General features: G+C 40.1%; 1 protein-coding gene across 5 annotated transcripts in view; it reads right to left on the bottom strand.

Annotated features, from left to right (window-relative positions):
- The window catches only part of Rbms1 (RNA binding motif, single stranded interacting protein 1), a 203,706-nt gene that overhangs the window by 120,529 nt on the left and 75,237 nt on the right, over positions 1-7,940 (bottom strand). The window contains exon 1 of one of the 5 annotated variants that reach the window (XM_005393348.2): positions 7,609-7,638. The exons of the other annotated variants lie outside the window; for them this stretch is intronic. The gene's annotated coding sequence lies outside the window, so the exon portion shown is untranslated. Of the gene's footprint in view, positions 1-7,608; positions 7,639-7,940 lie in introns of those variants that run through there. 5 annotated transcript variants of the gene reach the window in all.

The raw sequence follows: 7,940 nt of genomic DNA, 5'->3' as shown, positions 1-7,940 counted from the left end.
GCCCCCGCTCCGGTGCAATGGTTGGGTCTGGCCGCCCGCATGCCGCACATTCCTTGGAGCGGCCGCCCCCCTCCTCCGGTTTTTCCCCTCGGTTCTTTGCCCGAGCACCGCGCCGGCTGGGCACCCCGGCCCGAAGACCCTTTTAAGGGCATCGCGTCAGAGATCCACTTTGGCACCTGGGTAGGAAGCGAACTGATCCCCAGGTTTTTTTTAGGGGGTGCTTTTTTTTCATCTTCCATAGTATTTCCCCCCTCCCCCTTTCCTTAAAAAGGTGCAATTCCTGCTACTTCGACGAACAAATCAGCCTTCCATCCAACCTGGGCAAGTCGTTCCCAAACCACACTAGCAGCAGAAACAAGGTCTGTCCTGGCTAGCCCCTCACTCAGGTACCCACGGTAAAGTTTTGCATTTCATTCCTGTGCCACAGTTGACAAGCTTTCCCTCAAGACACACTATCAAAAAGAGAGCAAAAATCATTTCAGGCCATCCTTTGGGAAGCCTCTCTTTCCCGAAACTGGAACAGTGCAATCCTTCCTTATGTTAATTATCAGATGCGACAAGAACGTGTTCTGTTCAAGGGACACAGAAACTCGGTAAGCAAAAGGACAAAGGGAGGAGGTAATTTCCTTTGTTTCCAGGGTAGACTGAACTAGGGCTGCTCCTTTCTCTGCCACCTTTCCGTGGATGTCAAGCCCCAGGCCTGTGCAATGCAGGCCTCCACAGCAGCTGGTCAGGCAGAGCGCGCCCTCCCCTCCTGGACAAGACAGGCCACCGGGACAGGCTTGCCATCTTTCAGGTTGGCCTGTTCCCTGGTGAGTATTACAGAGAATTATCACCGCCGTAAATACTGCCGAGCTGTTTCTTGGCTTGTAGACTCTAACACCTTCCTGGAAAGGCCCATCTGCTATGATAATGAAAAAGCCGAACTTGTCTGAAACATGAAGGAACTCAACTTCTCGCCGTCGTAAGGAAAATAGTCTCCTCTGTGAACATAAAATTTCTAGCAAAGCTGTACCCATTCAAGGGTCATTCTAGCAACAAGAAATTTAAAAATCTATCCCAGATATCCTGGGATAGTGACTTAGTGGGCTGCTTCCATGCTCCAGCAAGTTGTAAGAATTAGTAAATTTTGCCTATTAAAAACAACCATATACCCCAAATACACATACAACTTCTAATTCATTTCACTTTTTAAAAAGCAGCAAAAGAACTTATTCTGGGCATGATATTCCTAGATAAAATTCATAGTACAATATCTGTCCCTTGAAGTGATTATATAGTGGGCATGATGACACAAGCCTGTGATTTGGGAGGCTGAAGCAGTAAGATTGCAAGTTTGAGCCCCAAATGAGCAATTTAGCAAGACAATGTCTCAAAAAATAAAAAGGGGAAGGTAACAGCTCAGTGTGAAGGCCCTACATTCAATCCCTAGCACCACAATCAATCAATAAAGTGGTTGACTATCAAGCAACAGCACAACTAGCTAATATAAATGCCAAGACTGTTTGCAGTACTCTATGCACTTACAAATTTTTTGGCTGCTTTTTTGCTGTCTTCTCTCACCAGGACTCTTCAGTTATTAAACACAAGTACAGATTGAAGGATTGACTTAGAACTGTTCAAGTCCAGGGTGCCTTTTCCTGAGAACTTACTGCCCAAGACCCCAGCAATTCAGACCAGTCATCTACAGAAAAAGTTCATGTACAACTTCAGTTGTCATGACTGGTGTCTTAAGAAACCACAATCTAAACCACAAAATAGCACAGATTAATTTTTATGTCTCTAAAGTCTTAATACTTGTATTATTGTACGCCAGAATGTACTATTCTAGAATGCTGACATTTGATTGATTATCCTGCAATAGTTTTATAAGGCTAAGAAAAAATTTTAAATGGTAATAAAAGTTAAATTAGAATAGTAAAAGAATCCTAATGCTAAATATACTAAAAACACTAAAAGAACATAAAATGTCTATCTGTAAGACTAAAAAGGATACTTAAAAATCAGTATATAGTATGTTGTATAATAGCAAATGGCATAGAAGGAGAGAACATAGGGCATGGATTCTTTTTAAAAAAACTATGTCCACCAGGGTTCAAAAGTTCCAAACTTGTGTAGGTGCACACTCCTAACTAAATAAGGCATTATAAGACAAACAAGATTGTGCACTTTCAAAATTCCTAACAAGGAATCCAATTTAAGGGAAACATACATGAAACTCTCCCTCTCTCTCTCTCTCTCTGTATATATCACACATAATCAATTACAGTTATTCAAAAAGTGCTTAGTGGTAGTGTGATTATAGGGATCAATCTTAGCAAAGTTCATCTGGAAAAGTGTATTGATCTTGGAAACAGATATATCTTTTAAAAAGAGAAAGTAAAGATACAGTTCAGAGAGACTACAAGTTGTCATAAGAAGAATAAGGGCTTTGGAAACTGTGGAGGTGCACATCCTCTCTGAAGGGAAACTGAGACTCTGCTGCCTGTGCTGTCATAGGACATCCTCCCCTAACTACTCGGCAGGGGTAGGTAGAACTGTGGGAATCTGACCCCAAGGGCAGCCAATCCACAGACTGACCAGTGACCTGTGACCTGGCCAGGACTGAAAAACTGAGTAGGGCCAGTCCTATTCTCCCTCTTGGGAATTTGATTCAGAAAACTGCAAAAGTCGAACCACTTAGGAAAGGGAAGAAACTACAAAAGTTCCACAGGGTAGCACTGAGGCCATAACAAGCCAAAACCATAGGCAAGCCAAGGTTATGAGGAGGCAGAAACTATGAGTAAACAGGAAGCTGACTGGCAGCAGAGCCAGGAGCGGGTGAGCACTTGGCTGTGAGATGCTGGAGGAAGCTGTAGTCCCCAGAGCTGCTTTGGCTTTTCAGACTTGAAACCGCTCGAGACACCACATGTATACTTAACCTCTCCCTCGCACCAACCCCCACACTCATAGCGCAAAGGAATCTGGACTTTGCAGTCCGAGGAACACAGTTAAAGCAACCCAGTAGATTTGGTTCCACATTTCAGCTTCCCACTTATCAGTCTCCCTGGTTTGGGCAAGTTAGTGGGATTTTTCTGGGTCCAAAACTGTCTTCACGAGGCTGTAGTAAGTACGGTACACCAGAAAAGTACCAAACTCAACAACTGGCAGCTGTTATTATTGTTTTCAGGTTATTAGAGTGTTACTTGCAGATTCAAGTAAGTGTGCTGTGTAAATATCTGATGCTTACCGTAAGTTTGGCTGGCCATCCAAGAATAGGAACAAAGACCAACAGCAAATGAAAAGAGCAAATGTAGGTAAGGGGAAGTCACTTTTAATAACTGTTGAATGGCTGAATGAAGATGCTTTCTAAGACTGTGTATACTACAGACTTAACTTTAAAGGTTAAAAAGGTCTGGCACAGGGTCTCCTTCAGGGGCTTCGGTATACTGAAGTTTTTCTTCACTTATTGTTCAGTTTTCTTTAAAGAAACTGTGTGTTGGACCAGGGCCATTTCTGTGTGAATGGGAAGACTGTGAGTGGTGTCAGAGATCATACTCTGTAAGACAAGAATAATAAGGATAGAGCAACCAGTACATGCAGTAGCCTGCAATCTAGCAGGGGAGATGAGGCTTACAGGCAATAATACTTTCTGCAACTTAAAAGACCGTGTGCAACTGGAACTTGGGGAGGCGGAATTAGAGGGTATTTATTGCACAGAAACAATTCAGAAACTGAAACTTTCATTTTTAAATCTTTCATATCTCATTTCACTTTCACAATCACAGTGTGAGTATGGAAAGGTCATTAAGCTCATTGTGCAGATGGGAGGGAAAGTTAAGGGTGACTGACCTACCCACAGTGCTAGTATGTAACAGCAAACCAAGTTTAAAATCTTGAACTACCCATGATTAAAACATTTACTTAGTCCTGCATGCCCCCAAACTGTCCGTTCTAGCTCAAAAAAGCCTTATAGGTAATGCTCTAGTTCTTAGGTGAGTGTGAGTACTTTGTTACTTGTGCTGCCCAAGTTGCTGTGCACCAGTCACGTGTGGCATTAAGAGGTAAGTGGGCGGCAAGTGGTCTAGACAGTACTGTGCTATGGGAGTCCACAGGATGGAGAGGCTGATGCGGGACAGAACATGGGTATGGGAGGCTCAGCTGTGTAAATGTTTTATTAGAGAGATGTACAGAAAGAAGCACTGTGCAGAGGACCAGAAAAACAGAACCAGACAAAGAAGACTAGTAGGAAAAACGATGAGGATTTGGGGCAGTCCAACTGAAGTCACTGCTAACAGATACAGTTTCTGAAAAGGACAGATGAGGAAGAATTAAAAATCCAGGGGAGTCCTTCTCTAATAAACCTTAATACACATATTACCGAGCCCCTTACAAGAGTGGAACATTTGAGTGAAATTTCTAAAATTGTAAGTATAGTAGTGGAGCTAAGTTTTGAAAGAGCTGTCCAATGAGATAAAATAAAACACCTCTATCGAGAAAAGAGCTGACCTACAGCAGGTTCTACCCTTCTACCACTGCTAAGGTATGTTGGACACCCTGTTTACTTGGCTCAAATTGCAAACAGAAAGGAATTAAGAGGAAATATACGTTTAACATTATTTCAAATTACAACCTTTAATGCACAAAATATAGCCACACAGTATTGGTCAGTGTGCAGTTCTCACCAAAAGGCTATTCACATTTGATAGTCTCTGCGTTTAAAAGCTCAAAAAATCTCTGGCTCCTAGCAAAACAAAAAAGGAAAATATATATGACATAAGCAATTTTTAAAAATTTCTTTTCTATCTTGTTACAAACTAGAGTTGATAAACATGTCCTGTTTCTAAAGTAGCAAAAAATGCTTTCTATTATTTACTATTTTGCTTTAAAAATTACAGTTCTTAGTCCAGACTTAAAGGCTCCCTAGACACATAAAAATCACATCTATATAAAAATGGAACAACTATAATATAATAAAACTATAGCTGCAATGCTAGAATGTATACAGGATGACATAAACATAGCCATATTCTGATGAGTCTTACCAGAAGCCATGTTCTGATGATTCTTAAACCCATCCTGGTGAGGAAAACAGAATGAGTTTTGCCCTGTTGCTGCTTCTCTGCATGGACTATTAACTAACAATAGCTGATATTTATTGAATATTTTATATTGCAGGTGTTTTCTAAACATGTTTTACACACACATGCAAACACACAAGAAGAATGACTACCCAATTTTAATAATGAGGAAACAACAACAAAAATAATAATAATGAGGAAACAGGGGCACAGAGGTTTAAGTGAGTTGCCCAGGTTCACAGATCCAATACAAGGGTCTCTCCAATTCCAAAATCTTCTGCCTACATTAATATTAATGGTGGTTACTATTACTACTAGCGATGATGAAGTCCAAGCCACACTACAATGCCACAGCTCCCAGAAAGCCACATGATCCCAAGGAGAAACAGCCAATTCACTAAGTGGAATATGTTTGCTAAGCTATGATGTCCGCTAACTCAGTTAAATGTATAAAATGTATTTCAACTTGTGATATCTTCAAATTACAATGGCTTATAGGGATATAACCCTGCCACAATTTGAGAAGCATCTGTATATTGAATTTCTTTTCAGTTGACTCTGAAGGTAAACCTCCCACTATTAGAATATATACTGAATAGTAAATGTAAATATTCTGACTCCAAACTATTGCCTAAATCTCACTTAACTAATGGTTGCTAAGGAACACTCCTTTCTTGCAAGCAGTTTCATTTTCTGTGATACTTGGTGGGATAAAGTTGAGAGGCACAGAGCGCTTATCTTGTAGACGCTAAAATGGTGTTTCAGTGAAAGGTTTTTCCAGAAACCAGAACTGGAACTGAGAACATATTTTTTCCACAAAAGAATAAGGAAAGACCACGTTAGAGATTAGCTTCATTATGGGATTCATACGCACTTATAGGTTAACTGACACTGTACTCACCACTCAGGACGTTTCTCTCTAAGGGAAAACGTGTCAAATTCAAAACAATTTACACACAAAGTTTTGGTTTTGGACATAGTTGCTGTTGTGTTCTTGCAAATAGTGAAAAAACTCAAAGTTCACCTGAATTTCTGGCACAAGAATTTTCTAAAAGATAAATTTCCCTATCTATATTTTTCTATCAAAACAGGTAAATGACTTATTTTTTTGAAAACTAATAAATAAAAGTTATATATGTTAAAAATTCAAGACTTTGTTTTATATGACAACGAATTTGTACCTGTAAATCAAACTCTATAAAAAAATAAAGCTAACTATTTGGGAAAGCAGGACAAAGAAAAGCTCCTTTTTCCTATGTTGTGCATTGCTGTTCTCCTAAATTACCCATATGGATGCCCCAATCCTTTATACTCTTTGTAGAATAGGATTGCCTACTGGGAAGTCCACAAAAATAAGGGCTTTTTGAAAGCTATTTTAGATAATTCAAGAAAGTTTTCATGAATTATAGTAAAACATATGAAAGAAACATTTTTACCAGGTAATCTTTGAGAATAGTTTTCCTGAAGAGCTGGAAGTAACACAATAATTTATGTATGTGACCCAACTCAATGGTAAGAGTTGAGGTAAGGAAAGGACTGGAATGCTGAGAAAATACTAATCATAACCACCTCTTGACCTGAGAAGAGACAGGAAGTACTTAGGAAATAAACAGAATTTTGGAAAACTAGAGTCAAAATCATGAAATCATGGAAACAAAATTAATCTGAGCTTGGAACAACCATCTCCTTTCCATGAGTAAAATTCAACTGTATTAATGACAACATTGACAGTATACATCAGACTGCACCTAGGACACATGGGACAAACAAAACTATCAAATAATCTAAAAATGCCAAAAGGTTATTATCATACACTTCTGAATGTCCATGGTGGATCCATAACATGAGTTAACACAGAAGGAAAAAAAAAATCAGCACTTTCTTTTCTCCTCAGTTGCTAAAATCACAGAAGCACTTAGGGTGGAGTTTCAACTTCACTGGCTTTGGGGCTCCCCAGGGGGATGGAGTATGCTTCTAGACGTGTCTGGATGGGGGTCACGAGGCAGGGCCTTGGGTCTATGTCTGTTCTCTCAACCCTTTGGCTCTGGCCCTGTTCTCCTGCTCTGCTTCCTGGTAGCCCTGAGCTAAGCAGCTCTGCTGTGCCACACCTTTCTGCCATGATGTCTCTGGCTTGAAACCACTCAGTCAGGGCTGAAACCCTGAACAAATTACATCTCTCATCCTCTAAACTGTGGGTATTGGGTATTGTGTCTCACTGAAAGACAATCACCATTCAATCGGGTCTTTCTCACCTGAAGAGGATGCTAGAATAATTAATGACATCCTTTATGTAAATGAGAATGCTGAAAAGCTTTTCATTCGCCACAGAATTATAAAGCTAAAACAGGGGCACACAGAATTACAAATGGGTTTAGCTTTGGTGCAATATGTATGAAGGCAAACTTTCCAACATTAGGATACACAGTACAGAGTTCTGAAATAGGATACCTAAGAAGCTCATAAAACTCCCCCATTCTAAGTGTTTTCAAGAGTGACTAGTTCTGGGTTATCTAATACACTTAACACATGGGGTGAACTGATGACAGACCTGTGGCAAATTGATACTCCCCAGGCAGAGAGAAGTCAGATGAGGAACTTCTGGTGTTGTCATGACAATATGACTGATCATGACATCAGCAATTCTCAATTCCAAACTGTAAAGAGCACTCCCAGGACGCTGACACCATATTCAACAGATACTCCTCAGAACCACCCTCCACCTTCCCCTTACCTCCTAATCTAAAATTTGATCTAGTGATAAATATGATGATGTTTCAAACCACAGGATCATTGCCAAAACTTGTCAGACTTTTGTAAGTTAGAGAAACTGCCAAGGGGAGAAAGTAGATAACTTTTGAAGACATTTACATGTATACATTA

This window comes from Chinchilla lanigera, unplaced genomic scaffold (assembly GCF_000276665.1).
Source record: "Chinchilla lanigera isolate Chin_1 unplaced genomic scaffold, ChiLan1.0 scaffold00048, whole genome shotgun sequence".
Lineage (NCBI taxonomy): Eukaryota > Metazoa > Chordata > Mammalia > Rodentia > Chinchillidae > Chinchilla > Chinchilla lanigera.
Note: the sequence above shows the minus strand (reverse complement) of the source record. Positions and strands in the feature narration are given on the sequence as shown.